Genomic DNA, 20,159 nt, shown 5'->3' with positions numbered 1-20,159 from the left:
ATTTCGAGGCCTCGTGTAAAATTTCTGGATTTCTTGCCGGAATTCGACATCTCACGGAGGATTTCTGGATTTCTTGCCGGATTTCGAGATTTCGCGTCGGATTTCTGGATTTATTGCCGGATTTAGAGATCTCACGTTGGGTTTCTGGATTTCTTGCCGGATTTAGAGATCTCACGTCGGGTTTCTGGATTTCTGGCCGGTTTTCGAGATCTCACGTCGGATTTCTGGATTTCTGGCCGGATTTCGAGATCTCACGTCGGATTTCTGGATTTCTGGCCGGATTTCGAGATCTCACGTCGGATTTCTGGATTTCTTACCGGATTTCGAGATCTCACGTCGGATTTCTGGATTTCTTACCGGATTTCGAGATCTCACGTCGGATTTCTGGATTTCTTACCGGATTTCGAGATCTCACGTCGGATTTCTGGATTTCTGGCCGGATTTCGAGATCTCACGTCGGATTTCTGGATTTCTGGCCGAATTTCGAGATCTCACGTCGGATTTCTGGATTTCTTACCGGATTTCGAGATCTCACGTCGGATTTCTGGATTTCTTACCGGATTTCGAGATCTCACGTCGGATTTCTGGATTTCTTACCGGATTTCGAGATCTCACGTCGGATTTCTGGATTTCTTACCGGATTTCGAGATCTCACGTTGGATTTCTGGATTTATTCCCGGATTTAGAGAGTTTTCGGATTTCGAAAAAATCTTGGCTGAATTACACATCACGTTCAAGTGTTCAACCAGGTCAAAATTCTCGTCGAGTTTACATATCCATTTATCAATATCATTGCCAATACATCGAATTCCAGTTCATTAGAAAAAATGTTATATTTTTATCGGAATAATCTTGACTGGTCAAAAACCCATTTAAATAATAAGTCAACCGTTTGGGGTAGGTACATTTGGTCGAATTTCATTCGTCCGAACCGCCGAAATAACAAATGTTTCAATTGTTCGAATTGGACAACTTGTTTGTTTCATTCGTCCGAATCGGTAGCATCACTTGTCCGAATTCTGTCTCTAATTAGTATTTCTTATTGCTGTTTTTTTGGTCCGGGTTTTTTTTAGTGCAAGAATTAAAAATAAAAAACTTCATTGTAAATATCGTTGTTTGTTAGTAAGTGGGAATTGCGTTGAATGTTGTGGATATTTTAGGATAGGTTAGGTTAGGTTAGGTTAGGTTAGGTTAGGTTCGGTTCACGTTAATGTTACTATTTTCTTATATTAACAATATTTAAAAAAACAAAGAATTCCTAATGTTCGAAAAAACGGACAAACGATTATTCGAACAAATGAAAATTCGCCAGTAAAGTTAACAGAAATTGAACGACTAAATCATCAACAAAAGTTGTGATAAATTTTTCGGGCAATTGAAATACGTTTTCGGACATACGATCCTGTTTTCCGGCATTAGGACAAATGATAATTCGGACATTTGTACCACCGTTCGGACGAATGAAATTCGAACAAATGTACCCAAATCAACCGTTTAGTCCTAACGGTTACGAGCATACGCGTAAGGGTTCAGCCACTAAAGCAGGAGTGTTCTCAATTCTTTTTCATTTGGATGATAATAGTGCAACACACTTTCGTCTAAGTAATAAATCAGTCACTTTTCATTTTCATGAAGCTAATAATAACTTAATGTGTGATGAGGGAGGTTTGACATTGACTAGAAAAATTAAATTACACATGAGCCGTGAAATTGGATGAAAATATTGACCAAGACTGTTAGAATTCTAATAATGCGCTCAAAATTTTATAAATTTAAATAAATGTTATAGAAATGTAACTATTTTAAAAGTGTTGGGAAATACGTTTTTCGTTTTTATGTTTTTGGTATGTGATTTCATGTCTTCGATACAACCAATTTTGTGGAAATATTGGCACTACAATAATAGCGCTACCCTTTCAGCTAGTGTTGCACGAACACACGATAAGTGCAGAGTGTAGCGCAAAAATACCTTATCCTGAATGTTGTTTCTATGTAGTTGAGGCTACACTTGAAACTATTAGTCAGTGCAACCACTAATATAGCGCCACCCTTTCAGCTAGTGTTGCACGAACACACGATAAGTGCAGAGTGTAGCGCAAAAATACCTTATCCTGAATGTTGTTTCTAAGTAGTTGAGGCTACACTTGAAACTATTAGTCAGTGCAACCACTAATATAGCACCACCCTTTCAGCTAGTGTTGCACGAGAACAAACGATAAGTGTAGAGTGTAGCGCAAAAATACCTTATCCTGAATGTTGTTTCTAAGTAGTTGAGGCTACACTTGAAACAATTCGTCAGTGAAACCACTAATATAGCGCTACCCTTTCAGCTAGTGTTGCACGAGAACAAACGATAAGTGTAGAGTGTAGCGCAAACATTCCTTATCCTGAATGTTGTTTCTAAGTAGTTGAGGCTACACTTGAAACTATTCGTCAGTGTAATTCGAGTGCTACTCCGGTTTAGGTAAAAATGAAAAATGACGCGTTTTCAAAATGATAATTTCACCGATTCAAATATTTTATATATATCTTTTAATAACCGCTAAAAATTCTAGCGTTAGTCTATTCGTAAATTTTCTAATAGTTTCATAATTTCATCGATAGGCGATTAAACACTAGCGCCTTCCCATTCACTTCCGGGTTGCATTCTATTCAAGCATACACTGATAAAAAGATCGTAGACTCCAAGAAGGGGAAATAAAATAAATCGAAAAAGAAGGGGAAGTCGTAACAGACGACGCGATCATCAATAACCAGGTGAATCCTTCGTTTTAGAGCAATCCTGACAACTTAGATTGGAGGCGACGAAAGAATGACAACCTTAGATATAAATTGGCATAAAGGCGTACCGGAATATAATCTGAAGCGTGAGTCTGGCAAAAATCTGACCCCGCGTCACCGGAGGCCCTCCCACGAGAGACCATACACAGTTCTCAATCCCATTAACACTCCATCGATCCGTCTTCCTCGATACGAGCGGAGAGAAAAAACGGAGAGGAGATGAAAAACTTATCTATGGCAGTAACTGTAGGTGGCAGGAGCCCCCGAGAAGAGAGCAACCGGCCGACGCTCAAGTGGATAATCAGTACGAGGTTTAAACCCAACACCGAAAAGAAACAGACTTTACCTTATCCCCGCCTTACAACGCGACTATCGACTAAACCCGGTCGCGAGAGCACCTTAAGCTCGGGTCAGCATCCTCGCTTTGATATCTTTTGATGTTTGCTTTTAAGGCAACTCCCGCTATAGATATGTCTGTTTTTGAAAAACCCGGAGAAGAGGGATGAAAGGAATTCGTCTTTCCCCAATTTCGCGTCACCCCCCCCCGCGCTTCTTTCATTCTCTCAGTCCCGAGGTACCAATAACGCCACTCTCGAAAGTCACGTGCCCCGACGGGAAATGTGACGTCATTTAATACAACGTCTTCCTTCCGGTGCTCTCGAACTTTACGACGGGGCCAAATACGTTCTTTTCATATATTTTCTCTACAATTTCTATTCCTCAGTCGAGCCCCCTTTTGTAAAGCTTGCCGTCGATCTTTTTATTACTGAGCGCCGGAGACATTTCACAGACGATAGGGGGGGGGAGAGGAAACGGCGCGGAACTAAAAACGAAAAAATATGGACGTGATTATACCGGGCTATGCTCGTGATTGGAACAAGTTTCGAGAGTCCAAAAACTTCAATAAAGACGGAATAAATATAAAATAGCGTGTCTTTGACGACCGATGCGTAAGTCAAGGAGTTCTATCTGCGTATTAGTAATATAATCGGTCCTATTTGGTACTTTTCGCGACCGAAAACTATCGCAACGCCCCCTTTCGTTCGCCATTGAAACCTAGATAGGTAGTGGCTAAAGCAGACGCTATTAGTTTTTCCTCATCGTTATTCGTAAATTTAACTTTAAAAATAATGAAACTGGAATTTTAATATAATTTAGGCCTCGTTTGCTTATATTTTGATAAGTTTATTTGAGAAAAAAACGTTCTTATGACTTTTTAATTTGTCTGTAGCAGACGCCAGATCATAGGGGCTACCTCGGAGAATCTAGCACCGTTACGCCACCTAGACTCGTTTCGGTCGCGAATTATGTTAGTATGGAGCAAATGCCTAATGAAGGTACAAAGAGTGCCCCACCCCTTTTAGACAATGTATTAAAATTTGCATCCATTAGAAAAAATGTCAGCCGGGTCCCATGGAGCAACGGTTAGATGTAGTTCGAAATTCCCACGACAGATGGCGACTTTATTTCCAATATAAGCTCCAACTGAATATTACTTTTTATACCAAAATCCAGTCGACTCATAAGTTCACAATAATACTAAAAAGTTGCTGATGATAATTTGTCGATAAGTACAACTCACAGCCGCAACACTAATGCATACACTTCCACTTATAAGAAGTTTCGACTATACGACAAAAAAAGAGAGATATTTTTTCTGAACAAGAATTCTCTCGGGATGTCCGACTCAATCGAAGTATTTGTCCGTCCTTACCTGGTCCTTCAGGTTTAATTTGTACCGGGGAAAACGGTCGAAAGATGAGCCCTGCAGGAAGCCACGAACTTCTTGAATTGATTGATTTTTTATCAGCGTTTTTTCCACCTCCGTCGTTTTAAAACTATTCTCGATAATAGGCCAGATTGAGGTGATACCAGAAGTGTATAATCTATATCTTAGGTGGGGTGGCGGAGTGGTTAGCACTTTCGCTTCGCAGCAAGAGGCCTAGCTGATTATTATTATTATTATTATTAGATAAGTGTCCAGCGTCATCATATCCAACTGATTGAGGTGATAAAAACACGTAACTGAAAAAATGTTCTTATGACTTTTTAATTTGTCTGTAGCAGACGCTAGATCATAGGCGCTACCTCAGAGAATCTAGCGCCGTTACGCCACCTATAGACTCGTTTTGAGTATTATTTGACTAAAAGTAAATATTAGTTATCTTACTGAGAAGTAACCATATTTTTAAACTACTGATGTTGTTCCTTTGAAAAATTTATCTTCTCAGGCTCCAACTAATTTTTCCAAAATGACTTCTGCAATTTGGCGAGAAAATCGAGCCCAACGAAAACTATCTCAAACCTGCAAAGTTACATGTTTCATTTTAACGCCCTAGATTGAGATTTTTATGGAAATATATATAATTTACTACTGGGGAATAATTAAAATCGATAAAATGTATCGAAAACTACTAAACTTTATGTACCTTAAGCAGGTTTTGCTAATTTATTTAATAATTATAATAATTAGCTAGTCTTATATCTAAGGCACCACCTTAGGCCTAAGTCATCTTGAAGCCATTAATTCAGGTTACAATGCGTAGGACACTACATTAAATTTTGATATTTCCAATATTACCAAAATTAAACAGGTAATTTTTCTTCGTTAAAAATAACAATAATATAATATTTTATTATTTGAATAATAAATAATTATGAAATTATCGGTTTTAAAAATAGAATAATTTATATAATTTTAACGTATTTGTAGTACAATTTATTTAATTTAAGCGTAATTGTAGAGTAATTTATATAATTTAAACCTAATTGTAGAATAATTTATATAATTTAAACCTAATTGTAGAATAATTTATATAATTTAAACTTATGTTGAATGTATTTAATTTAATTTGAAGACCTCTTTATTAATGTAAAATCCAATAGCGAGATACTCTTTAAAACGAATAGCCAAAAATAATAAATTGCGTGGGTATTTATATTAAGAGGAATATAAGTTTGAAAATGAAGCCATCATTAGATTTTAATAGATTAGGCAAATATCTTTCCAATAATCTAATCTGTTTCGGCGTAACATTTAAAATCCGTATTTCATAACCGATATCGGCAAAGCGATTAACTGAGAGGTCACAGCCGGATATATGGAAATAGAAATGCTTTATCTAGGGGTTCATTCAATCGTATAGTCTAATATCCTTATCGAACGGCAGCCGACTCGCTGTAACCCAAATAAACATACCATTTTACGTAACCAGGAAATTCGGGACAATATTGAAAATTGGGATTACGTCTAACTTGGAATAACACCTAATATGCGAAACTTGGAATAACGCCTAACTTGGATAACGACTATTTTCTTACTAAAATCAAAACAATAGAAAACACGCTTTTATATTAATTCCTTACTCGTAAAAGGCCAACTATATAGTTGTTCCGTCTATTCGCTGAAGGTCGGCTAGCGGCGTGACATACGTGCTAAAGAATTTTACCGAAACGAATTTTAAAGTCTTTTTACACGTAAAGTTTATTTGGAATAGAACAGTGTACTGTCAACTTACTGGACGACCGCGATAAATATTTCAAGGAAGTAACCTGGAATTGCAGACTATAGCGAGGTTAGCGTTACTTCTTAGCTTAACTTCGCTATCTGGTTAGGATAGGAGTTGGAAAGGTTGGAGAGATATTAAGGAATATAATGGAATTGAACGAAAGGTGGAAGGAATGGAAGTGGGCTGAGAAGCAGCTAGGTTTAAGCGTATATCGAACGCTTTGCTCAGCGCGCCAGAATCGAGTGCAGCTGTTATGAGGGGTGAGGTGGGAAAAGCATTTTCGTGAAAAGCATCGAAGTCACGCGAGGCCACGTGTTGCCAGTGGAGCAGCAACATCGTCGCCATGACGACGGAGTCTACGAGGGGTGGAATGCCTTACGCTTTTATTCGAGGCACGGAAATAACCTCCCCGTTTCTTGGGGTTAACAAACAGTGAACCCACTCTCTCCAAAGAGAAGGCTTTTTGCGTCGGCTGCCGATAAAAAACCCTGGAGTATATCTGCTTCGAGAAATCAAGATAAAAATTGAATAAAAAGAGACCAACAGTATGAAAACAAAAATTCAAACAGGGAAAACAATTGAGGATTCGGGTTAAAGTAATAGTCGCAGTCCCCCCTTTTTTCCCTTAGTACTTACATATTCCGCGTACTTAGGGGAACTGCCCAGGTAATGGTTTTACAAAGAGATCGTAATGGTATGCCCTAATATTTTTTGGTCAGGTAAATTGCAGTGCATTTGAATAAAACATTTTTGACCAATGACCGCTATTTTAGCATCATTCTTGCATAGTATAGTTTGATGGTATCGATCAGGTTTGCGAAAGTATGAAAAATACTTCGTCTGTGTTTCGGAATAAACAAACGTATGATAACTACGAAAACTAAAATTGTCCATAAATCGAGAGATTTCAGACTAGTATTCTCGTTTCTACAACAAACTAATTACAAAGTCTGCCACTTTCTTTTTAATTATCCCTCCTGGGAGGCATTGTTTGGCTGAGGTAACGCACGCCATTATTTTAGAAATAATGTTCAATTTTCTCCTTTTTAGCTCGGTTGAATCGTTTTTATTTTACAAATAAAATTTAGTTAAAATTCTACTTTTAAGGTTGGTTTAAAAGCGGTGCTAGACCTGTCTGGGTTTAAATGAAAACACGTGGTACCTTAAGTAACATAATAAACATAAGTATGACACTCTCTATAGTCTATTTCGATCATGGTTATAGTCAGATAAAGTGTCTTGAAAAGGTATCAAACAACTCTTACTGAAAATTGAAATGCTTTCATCAGTATAAATAAAGTTTACTTTGAAAATATCATGATAAATTATGGAATAAGAACATAACCTTGATTGTAAATAGCCCCTTCATTTTTCAAAGTAGTTATAATCGTATTTATAAGTATCACACTAACCAGGCATTAGTTAATTAACTATGCAATCACTACGTCACAGACTATCATTAACCGAAATTGATCAGTGTCATTCTTCTGTTTGTTATGTTATTTTGCTGATTCAAAATAAAGTTCAAAATAGGCCTAATATTACCTTTAAAAAAAGTTATTTGAGTAGATCTACGGTTAAATATTTAAACTTGGAAAACTAAACTACTATACACGAATTCTTAAAATTTGTACACTAGCCAGCGATCGTATTGAGAAAAAGGTGAAACATTTCCACCCAAATACCAAGTACACGCGTATATAAAATATATTATAGGTCTTGGCACTAGATTCCGGTCCGGTAGTTTATTTGTCCATGATTTAAATGTAGAATGTTTAAATGAACAATAAAATCAAGTGGAAAGTACATTGCCTCACCAAATGTCTCGTTGAATCGATAAACATCTTCATTAAACTGAATTTCGCATTTGTCCTGAAATAAGTACTTTAAAGGGGAACGGTCAAGATTTAACAAGTTAGATAGCCCTATAGCCCATCAAAAACTAAAAATTATGGTGAAAATCGCATCAAAAAATATTTAGTGGTTAATTTTTAATAATATAAAGAAATTTCGGGAAATCGAAAAGCGCGCGTCCGCCGCGACACCTGGTGAGAAGTCGGTGAGACAGATAAACAACGTAAAAGCGCGCGCTGCTGAAGACGCAAAAAAATTGTTTCGCACGCGCGGCGCGTTCCAGTTATTCCAGACCTAAGCCTAAATTGCGCGATCTTAAAAAGTTAGGATAGTTCGCAAATCACCCATACGGGGTTAGGGGCGCTGGCGGCAGCCCATAAGATGGCGGTGAAAATTCAAACCCAAACACCTGGCGCTATTTTTCGTTTAAATGTTTTGGGCCAAAAGCTATTTTTTCAAGACAAAAAAAGGTACGTGTTAGTATATTGAACGTCTTGTTAATCTTTTGATACGGAAATAAGGCCATATTTGGAAAATCTTGGCCGTTCCCCTTTAAACCAACCCAAAAGGTTTAATTACAGATACACACGTTTAAATAAAAATAAGAGTAATTAAGATTTGGAAAAGGGGTACATTTTAATCTCCCTGGCAAGACGTTCTAATTACCGCTTGGAAATATAATAAGCTAAAATCGATTATGTAATTAAAACTGCATGCTAATTAGGAACGAATTTCACGTAGAACGATTTAAAACGTGCTCTTCTTAATGAAATACCCGGGTATTACGTCAATATCAGAAGGTCCCACAAATCCTTAGACAAAGCAAATAAAACTTTGACAAAACACTCTGGTTCAAATAGTTGAAGCTTATCCCTCAACGCTCGCGCACCTAACGGGGTCAGTTTTGTTATTTGATAAAGGATAAAGTTTTCTTTTAATCTTTAGCGAAGCTCCGGTAAAAATTCCTTTCCTTACTAATTAGCTCCAAAGATCAAAAGAACCCTTTCTTATATTATAGAATAAATACCAAATAAAGATTAGGATTAAAAAAGAGAAAAGTGGAAGAATGTTTTAGCGAAAGGAAGACAATTAAGGTTGATAAGGCTTTTGGAAAAAAAAAGATAAAAATTAATTGAAGCATATCATTAGTTCCGACAAGGTCGGTCGTAATAAAGTTATTTTCGATATACTTTTTTTACCGTTACGCGCACCGCTCTCCCTGGTGGTCGCGAAGAAAAGGCCTTTCTAATTTTCATTCTTTCAAAAGACAGTGAATAGAAAATTTCCCCCCAACAAAATGGCGTCGACGAGTAGCGAAATTTCACCACCTCTTTTCGTTACCTCTCCGAGGGGACTTTGTACCCTAGGAGGGGTTATACAACCACCGTGTTTGTCTGTCTGTCTGTGGGTCTGTCTGTCAGGCCTGCGAACGCGTTCGCATTTTCGGGGCAAAGGGTAATCACTGCGTACCCAGTTTCTTAGAATCAGGGAAAAGGTTTTTCCAAAAGCGCCCTCTTTTTGTCATTGGGTGTAGTATAATTTTTTAATGGGCTGGGATTCGAACCCGAGCTCTCTTGCACGACAGGTGAGCGTTCTACCGCAGAACCACGGATAGAGTTACGCTTCGCCGAAAATTAAAAACTCTTCCGAGGAGAGATATATTTTGGCTTGCCAACTTGTTTTAAATACAAAGCCTTGATTGTTGATAATTATATTACGTCTCAGTTTGTTGTTGGTTGGTTATTCGCGAGTAGGTGTAACGAATGTAAAGACCTCGTCCTTCAAAGTGGATCCGGGTGACGCAAAAGCGCTCGCGCATTGTGTCGAGTTAAGACCGGTGGACCGACTGGCACTTTTACAAAGTCTCGGAACAGAAGACGCGCCTGTTCCCCGAGAGAGGTCGCTGTTGATGAGTGTTTGTGTGGATGACGGTCGTAACGGGATGGAGCTTACTGAATATTCAAAATCTTAATAGGGGTGGCGCTAAAGGACGATCAATTAAGGAGAGCCCGGACAGACTCTGAAGCGAGAGCTTTGTAGCTTGACACGGATTTTGACAAGAAGAAAATTAAATCCCCCTTCCTCTTGTTTGAGTTAATCATTATGACCTGGCGAGGGAAATTTACGTCCAACGTCACCGCGCATGAAAAATAACGCTTTAATGGCCTCTCGAAATCTGTCGCTTGATTTTCTTTCATTTTTTCGCTACTGCTACGACATAATGTTTTCCAAAGTTGGATAAAGGCTATGCGAAAGCTCTCACTCGAAATTAAAGTTGAGACCTAAAAAAATGCCTTTGGCACAATAGATATATGAAATATTAGGGAGGGATTGATACGGAAGCGACAACTATTATAGCAGACAAGATGTATTTTCTGAATGCGCTACGTTAAAGCGCCATCTTTCCACAGAAAATATTTTCCAAATACTGATTTATGTCATCGATAGATGGCACTATTACGTAGCGCATACGGTAAATATTTTCCAAATACTAATTTTTGTCACCGATAGATGGCATTATTATGTAGCGCATACAGGAAATATTTTCCAAATACTAATTTTTGTCATCGATAGATGGCACTATTACGTAGCGCATACAGTAAATATTTTCCAAATACTAATTTTTGTCACCGATAGCGCATACAGAAAATATGGGCCTTCTGCTAGCTGTCTCTTCCGTGTTATTCCCACAGGCGCGTGTCCATCGTAAGGTATATATGCTATATATCTATGTTCAGCACTCGATTGTAAGGCTCAGATATTAATTGCAATAATTGGCTTAAGGTTGGAAAGCTTTAGGAACGTAACAGAAAACTTTTAATCGTTTGTTCGAGGCCACTTATCTTTCAAGAAATAGTACGTCAGGAAGGTATTTGGTGAGAAACACTAAAGCTTCACTTTTCTGCCACTCAAGGCCCTGGCGCTCTTATTTGTGGGAATATGGGCTCCTACGTTTCCAATTATTCCAATCGATTGGATTCTAGAAATACAAAAAAGGCAAATCTCGCGGTAACGTTGGATTAGCGACAACGTAAAACTAGTCTTATATTCAACTATACATTTCATTTTCTATTGGATTTAAAGTGCGCTTAACAAGATTTTAAAATAAATAAAATATTGAAAATATATAAAATATTGAAAATATATAAAATATTGAAAATATATAAAATATTGAAAATATATAAAATATTTAAAATATATAAAATATTTAAAATATATAAAATATTGAAATATATAAAATATTGAAAATATATAAAATATTGAAAATATATAAAATATTGAAAATATATAAAATATTGAAAATATATAAAATATTGAAAATATATAAAATATTGAAAATATATAAAATATTGAAAATATATAAAATATTGAAAATATATAAAATATTGAAAATATATAAAATATTGAAAATATATAAAATATTGAAAATATATAAAATATTGAACATATATAAAATATTGAAAAAATATAAAATATTGAAAAAATATAAAATATTTAAAATATATAAAATAATGAAAATATATAAAATATTGAAAATATATAAAATATTGAAAATATATAAAATATTGAAAATATATAAAATATTGAAAATATATAAAATATTGAAAATATATAAAATATTGAAAATATATAAAATATTGAAAATATATAAAATATTGAAAATATATAAAATATTGAAATATATAAAATATTGAAATATATAAAATATTGAAAATATATAAAATATTGAAAATATATAAAATATTGAAAATATATAAAATATTGAAAATATATAAAATATTGAAAATATATAAAATATTGAAAATATATAAAATATTTAAAATATATAAAATATTGAAAAAATATCAAATATTGAAAATATATCAAATATTGAAAATATATCAAATATTGAAAAAATATCAAATATTTAAAATATATCAAATATTGAAAAAATATAAAATATTGAAAATATATCAAATATTGAAAATATATAAAATATTGAAAATATATAAAATATTGAAAATATATAAAATATTGAAAATATATCAAATATTGAAAATATATAAAATATTGAAAATATATAAAATATTGAAATATATCAAATATTGAAAATATATAAAATATTGAAAATATATAAAATATTGAAAATATATAAAATATTGAAAATATATAAAATATTGAAAATATATAAAATATTGAAAATATATAAAATATTGAAAATATATAAAATATTGAAAATATATAAAATATTGAAAATATATAAAATATTGAAAATATATAAAATATTGAAAATATATAAAATATTGAAAATATATAAAATATTGAAAATATATAAAATATTGAAAATATATAAAATATTTAAAATATATAAAATATTGAAAAAATATCAAATATTGAAAATATATCAAATATTGAAAATATATCAAATATTGAAAAAATATCAAATATTTAAAATATATCAAATATTGAAAAAATATAAAATATTGAAAATATATCAAATATTGAAAATATATAAAATATTGAAAATATATAAAATATTGAAAATATATAAAATATTGAAAATATATCAAATATTGAAAATATATAAAATATTGAAAATATATAAAATATTGAAATATATCAAATATTGAAAATATATCAAATATTGAAAATATATAAAATATTGAAAATATATAAAATATTGAAAATATATAAAATATTGAAAAAATATAAAATATTGAAAAAATATAAAATATTGAAAAAATATAATATATTTAAAATATATAAAATAATGAAAATATATAAAATATTGAAAATATATAAAATATTGAAAATATATAAAATATTGAAAATATATAAAATATTGGAAATATATAAAATATTGAAAATATATAAAATATTGAAAATATATAAAATATTTAAAATATATAAAATATTTAAAATATATAAAATATTGAAATATATAAAATATTGAAAATATATAAAATATTGAAAATATATAAAATATTGAAAATATATAAAATATTGAAAATATATAAAATATTGAAAATATATAAAATATTGAAAATATATAAAATATTGAAAATATATAAAATATTGAAAATATATAAAATATTGAAAAAATATAAAATATTTAAAATATATAAAATAATGAAAATATATAAAATATTGAAAATATATAAAATATTGAAAATATATAAAATATTGAAAAAATATCAAATATTGAAAAAATATCAAATATTTAAAATATATCAAATATTGAAAAAATATAAAATATTTAAAATATATAAAATATTGAAAATATATAAAATATTGAAAATATATAAAATATTGAAAATATATAAAATATTGAAAATATATAAAATATTGAAAATATATAAAATATTGAAAATATATCAAATATTGAAAATATATAAAATATTGAAAATATATAAAATATTTAAAATATATAAAATATTGAAATATATAAAATATTGAAAATATATAAAATATTGAAAATATATAAAATATTGAAAATATATAAAATATTGAAAATATATAAAATATTGAAAATATATAAAATATTGAAAATATATAAAATATTGAAAATATATAAAATATTGAAAATATATAAAATATTGAAAATATATAAAATATTGAAAATATATAAAATATTGAAAATATATAAAATATTGAAAATATATAAAATATTGAAAATATATAAAATATTGAAAATATATAAAATATTGAAAATATATAAAATATTGAAAATATATAAAATATTGAAAATATATAAAATATTGAAAATATATAAAATATTGAAAATATATAAAATATTGAAAATATATAAAATATTGAAAATATATAAAATATTGAAAATATATAAAATATTGAAAATATATAAAATATTGAAAATATATAAAATATTGAAAATATATAAAATATTGAAAATATATAAAATATTGAAATAATATATCAAATAAATATTGAAAATATATAAAATATTGAAATAATATATCAAATAAATATTGAAAATATATAAAATATTGAAATAATATATCAAATAAATATTGAAAATATATAAAATATTGAAATAATATATCAAATAAATATTGAAAATATATAAAATATTGAAATAATATATCAAATAAATATTGAAAATATATAAAATATTGAAATAATATATCAAATAAATATTGAAAATATATAAAATATTTGAAATATACAGTACGGTAGATCTCAAATCTGCGATAGCTGCTACTAAAGTTCTACTATTATTCAAGCTTTGTTAGAAGAAAGCTATTTTTCACTCAAATTGTTTTAGAGGCTTTAGCGTAGAACACCTTAGGTACACACCAGTAAAAATCAGATATTTTTTTAGATTAACTAAGAATTAAGGATATTGACAATTTTGAAAAATTCACTGGTGGGCTCTTGAATGTTGGATGGCGGAAGTGTCAGCACTTTCGACCCTAGAGGTCGGTAACGGTTAATCATTATCCATGATTAAATTGATTTTTTTGGGAAAAAATGTAAAAAAAAACCAAATTTACCGGTTAATATTTCGGAAAATCATTAAAAAATATGTATTATTCGTAAAATTTGAGCTTTTTATCGAAAAAAACGTCGTTTTTTCGATTAATTCTACAAATTTACCAAAAAATTAATCGGATAATACAGAAATATAAATTACTTGATCAAAACGTTTTACGAATAATTTTGAGAGCTTTATCTATTGAATAAAAGTTAACCATCCCCGACCTCTATTCGACCCTATAGCTTGTGACACTGGCTGAAAATTCGGAACAGCTCCTTCCGCGTTGAGTTTGCTTAAAGACATTAAAAATCGATCGATGACTTAGGCCTAAGGTGGTGCCTGATTATGATTCAAAAAACGTTAAAGATATACCGTGCTGATTGATTTTTTAGGAAGACGAAGTATATTGGATCAGTAGCCATTCCAAAATCGTGGCAAAATAGTAATTTAGTCTCAGAAATACAAAATCTATCGATAAACTCCAAAAACAGGGAGGCTATTCTGCAAAAATCAAAAATCACAAAACAATCATGATTCTTTAAAAATGATAATGCGCGTGTGTGGAAGAGGCTGCTATCAAAATATTAAACCATTGATAGTCTTGGAGCCATTCCACGGCAATTCACCCAATGATGTTACCATGGGTCAAGCGATTTTTTTAAAATTTTGAACACTGTTTGGTCAGTATTAGGAATGACTAAGTCTGAGTTTTTAGCTAAAAATTCTTGGTAGTTATTGAAATACGCCCTTACAACCATTAGCCCCGGTTTTTCATGTGGCGCGTTTACGTAATTCGCCCCCCTTGAATAAAAGTTGAATATCTTTCTGTCTAACCATTAGAAATCCATGCGAACTCAGTTTCTAGGGTAAATTGGGGTACAGAACGCAGTAATCGTGTTAATATTTTTGTAGATAGAAAAGGTTACGAGTAAAAGTCGAAAACGTAGAAAATATTGTGGTTTTTAGGGGTAACGTACAAAACACTATAAGATGATCTGGAAATGTGATAAGTTAACATTTTAAGAAATACCTAGAGAGATTACGTGCGGAGCTTTCCATTGATACCAAAAAACATACACTTATAGGACTTTTACGTAATTTTCCAAAAGAAATACCGATTTTTGATATTTGGGGCATTCCATGTGAAATCAACACAGTCAAAAACCTGACCATCTCGGATTTTAATGAAATTTTGGATAAAGATAGTGTCTAAGGATTTCAAGGAAAATGACACCATTAGCAACTCTGTAGCTTAATTAGAACTGCTGCTATGGAGATTAGAAAATATACCAGTCATGTCATTTTTGCCATTTTAGGAAAATTTTAAACAGCCGTAATTTAAAAACCGTTTGAGATAATTTAATAAAACTTGTAATTTCCTGGAAATCGTTAGACACTATCTATATCCAAAATTTCATTAAAATCCGAGATGGTCAGGTTTTTGAGTGTGTTGATTTCACATGGAATGCCCCAAATATCAAAAATCGGTATTTCTTTTGGAAAATTACGTAAAAATCCTATAAGTGTATGTTTTTTGGTATCAATGGAAAGCTCCTCACGTAATCTCTCTAGGTATTTCTTAAAATGTTAACTTATCACATTTCCACATCATCTTATATTGTTTTGTACGTTACCCCTGAAAACCACAATATTTTCTACTTTTTCGCCTTTAATTCGTAACCTTTTCTATCTACAAAACTATTAACACGATTACTACGTTCTGTACCCCAATTTACCCTAGAAACTGAATTCGCATTGATTTCTAATGGTTAGACAGAAAGATATTCAACTTTTATTAAACGCGCCACATAAAAAACCGGGGCTAATGGTTGTAAGTGCGTATTTCAATAACTACTAAGAATTTTTAGCTAAAAACTCAGACTTAGTCATTCCCAATACTAACCAAACAGTGTTCAAAATTTAAAAAAAATCGCTTAACCCATGGTAACATCATTGGGTGAATTGCCGTGGAATGGCTCCTTGGACTAATTCAAAATCGTGGCGGTTTGTGATGCCGACGTAATCAGGCGGTCGATGGGGCAATTTAAGCCTTGACCACCAAAAGTAAACAGAGGAATTTAGTTTACAATTTGACTAAAATACCGAATATAGCGTAACATACTGCCCCTACTTAAAATTTAACTTATTCCATCGATAGTTTGATATTTCGATATCCCCCCTTCTCCACACGCGCATTGCCATATTAGACGAATCGAGATGTTATTTGTCATTTTTCATTTTAACACAATATCCTTCCATATTCCCAATATTTATAATCTTCAATACATTAATAACATGATTATTTTAGAGATATGTGAGGATAAAATTTTGATTGTATAAAAAATAGAATCCGTTATTTTCGTAACATATAAACAGATATAAAATGACTACGTGATTCCATCCATCCGTTACTTCGGCGGCGAAAAACCCCAAATGCCCAATAAAAGATTTTTCCATTCTTCCGAAAAACAGAAAAAAAACCAACGATGGAAGCGTGAAGGTTATTTTTTCTTTATCCGGGTCCTCTCCCATCTTTCCGAAATTGTAAGCAACAACTTCCCTTCTCTTGCAGAGTTAATATCTTGGCCACCTCCTCCCACCACCCTCTTCTCTTCGGGTTGGATCCCTCCCTATTTCTTCGGGTATTTTTTGGGGTTGCTCGCCCCTTGTCTTCGAGCGGTATGGAGCGAGAGAGCAAACAGACGACGGCGTCGTTATTGCAAGGCTGCTTTTGCCTCCTTATGTAATATTCAGAAGAAAGTGTTCTCTTTTACGCTACATTAGAAAGAGAGACCCGGATCAGCAGCCGCGGTATGTAGCTTCTCTCCGAGTCATGGCTTAACGAACTACACCGGCAAAGTGGTTTCGAAGGTATCCGCGTAAACTGTACCCAAGACCCACGCTTTTTTAGAGGAATTTGTCGGTTTTACATCTGTATACTATCATTCGCAACTTTTCGCCACACTGAGTTTATTATCGGGAAAAGACCTTGCGTTTATTTTTTTATGAAAATGTATTCCCGCAAATAATGTTCAGGTAAATGTTATACGCGTACTAAAGCCTTTTATATTGTTATTCCCGCGATAAATTTCCTTACTTAACGCCTACCTATAAAAATAACACGGCGTTAATTCAATAATTTATAATATAATTTACGTTTATAATAAATATTATGAACTAAAGTTCGGGGTTTGGTTAAGAAATATAAATTTTATTTGTTTTTATCCATAACCAAAAATTATCCGAAAAAAACTTATTTTTGCATATTAATTCGATTTATAACCGCGAACAGGAATCCATACCTCTACTTGGAATGCTTTTCCTGCCGTATCGCGTATGGTAAGATCACTCTGGCGGCTTTGGCCCCGCCTACGAGATAAAAAATCCCCTCTCACGTTGTTGTTTGTTAAGTTAAAAAAAACCGTCCGCCACATTGAGACGAAAATCTGCCGCGATTAGCATTCCAAGTAGATGTAAGGATTCCTGCCGCGCATAATATCCATAAATAAACAGTTAACCGAAATTTTATGAATAATCAAAATTTTGGCGGTTAATTTATCTGTTCCACCGAGCTCTATTATGAACTATATTACACAAATATAATAAAATATAATAAAAAATCCTTCAGCCTCCCCGATCGTCTACTTCACCGGGAACACGGATGCAATGCGTGACGAACACTTCTACAGGGGTTTTGGTCTATTTTTCACCAACTGTTTCAAACTTATAAAATTAATTATTGTAACTCATTTTAAAAGATTAAAACGCAAATAAATAACGAATAATAAAGAGGATTAAAACAAAAGAAATAGCGTTCTATAAAAAAAAAGAAAAGAAAAAGCCTGAGACAATTTTAATGAGTTCCAAACTAAAGTAAATTTTCCGGATTGAATTCATTTTAAAGGCTAAAGACTCTTCGGAATGGGCGATGGCGTATTGGGTGGCGGGAGAGGGTGGGAGAGGAGGTATTCGCTGATACAGTTATAAGAGAAGGAGAGTCGGGGCTCGTTTGAAATCCAATTCTGTCTTACGCATAGCGATCCGGCAAACGCGACTAGATGCATCCTCGCACGGTTCATTTAATGCCCGCCAGGTCTCGCTCGGGTGCCCTATCCGTCGCTGCCTGCTAAGAAAAGAGAGCCAGCCAGAGAGAGAGCCGCTGCCAAGGCTTAGCCAGCGCCTAGAGAACGCTCGTCCCGGCGTACAGTTCGGTTTGCCGTCGTATCCCACTCAAACCCCGCGCGTCTCGCTATAATTGAGTCAATCAGTTTTGCCGCCGTGCCATCGTGAAGACTTTTTTTGGAGGCCCCTATTCTCTGAAGCAGGGACCCCTCGAGATTTGGACATACTGGGCCAAGAGTCTGCGTCGGAGCCTTCTACGCATACGCGGAGCGAAGCCATGGCTCCCCGACTGTACCGTGATTGCGCTAGAAAAGTCTCGCTTCCCGATTGAAACGAGCGGAAATAAACGAGTGAAGAGAAAAACTTTATCGCAATTTTGGAGAAACGAGCCCCATCATTAACTATAGGTACATTTAAGAATCCTATTACTGTTATTTTTTTATATTCTCGTCCTACTACCAAACGTAGCTCACTCTTTTCCCGAGTTAATTGGCCGTTTTATCATTAAATTAAATTGATTGTTTTAACACGAATCGGGTCGAGGCGATCTAGAAATTTTTCCTCGCACGTACGTTATTGGCTTAAATACCGATTAAAGTGATAAATGTTGTTCGTTGGTCGTCATGGAAACGTTGTCGAAATTATAGCGGACGAATTTTAATCGAGGCTGAGGCGTTGGTACCATTTTTTATTTCCTAAATTTAATGGCTTAGACAGACGTTTAATAATAAAAAGGGTGGTGTTTATATTAAAAACTATACGCGTAGTAAACACGAGAACTACTATGAAGGGTACTTAGTAAACCTAATTTTGAGCCCAAAATATTCTTATTTTTAACCGCAAAATTGGGTGTTTTTCCCACCCAAAAATAATTGGCCATGTAATACTGTACTATCCATTAAAATTTTACGTGAATATTTTAAATAAATTTTCCTACAATAGAGAGCAAACCGCTGCAGGTATATTTTGAAATTTCATTATAAAATACGCTGTTGCAATAACGCTTTAATAAATGAAAATTGGTTTCATTTCCCAACGTACCAATCTGAGCGTAAGGCCAAAGAAGAATAATTTGTCGCGTAATATCTAGAAACGAGTGAGACGCGACGATACTCTAGTTAGGGGCGTCGTAAAGAGATTCTTAAGGCAACCGTTCTTTTAGTCAACGCGCGATAGTCCCCAATTCCGCGTATACCGGCAGGCTAAAGGGCAGAAGCCGTTCGCTTTCATGCCTCAATGGATAAAGGGGTCTTTGATAAAACCGCCACAAAACCCCGAGAATTGGCCCCAACAAAATATAAGCCGATACAGATCAAATCCTTTAAGCCTCCTTATAATACCCCTTAAAAAATGCCTCCCCCAAAAAAAGGAGACGAAAAAACTCAAGATAAAAATATATCTTGATTGAGACTAGAAAA

At 32.8% G+C, this 20,159-nt stretch overlaps 1 protein-coding gene across 6 annotated transcripts in view; it reads left to right on the top strand.

The window, feature by feature from the left end:
• GluClalpha (glycine receptor alpha 1) overlaps window positions 1-20,159 on the top strand; it is a 151,463-nt gene that overhangs the window by 15,136 nt on the left and 116,168 nt on the right. Inside the window, exon 1 of one of the 6 annotated variants that reach the window (XM_090159048.1) lies at window positions 19,130-19,148. The exons of the other annotated variants lie outside the window; for them this stretch is intronic. The gene's annotated coding sequence lies outside the window, so the exon portion shown is untranslated. Of the gene's footprint in view, window positions 1-19,129; window positions 19,149-20,159 lie in introns of those variants that run through there. 6 annotated transcript variants of the gene reach the window in all.

This window comes from Leiobunum rupestre, chromosome 9, assembly GCF_980474605.1.
Source record: "Leiobunum rupestre chromosome 9, qqLeiRupe1.1.hap1, whole genome shotgun sequence".
Lineage (NCBI taxonomy): Eukaryota > Metazoa > Arthropoda > Arachnida > Opiliones > Sclerosomatidae > Leiobunum > Leiobunum rupestre.
Note: the sequence above shows the minus strand (reverse complement) of the source record. Positions and strands in the feature narration are given on the sequence as shown.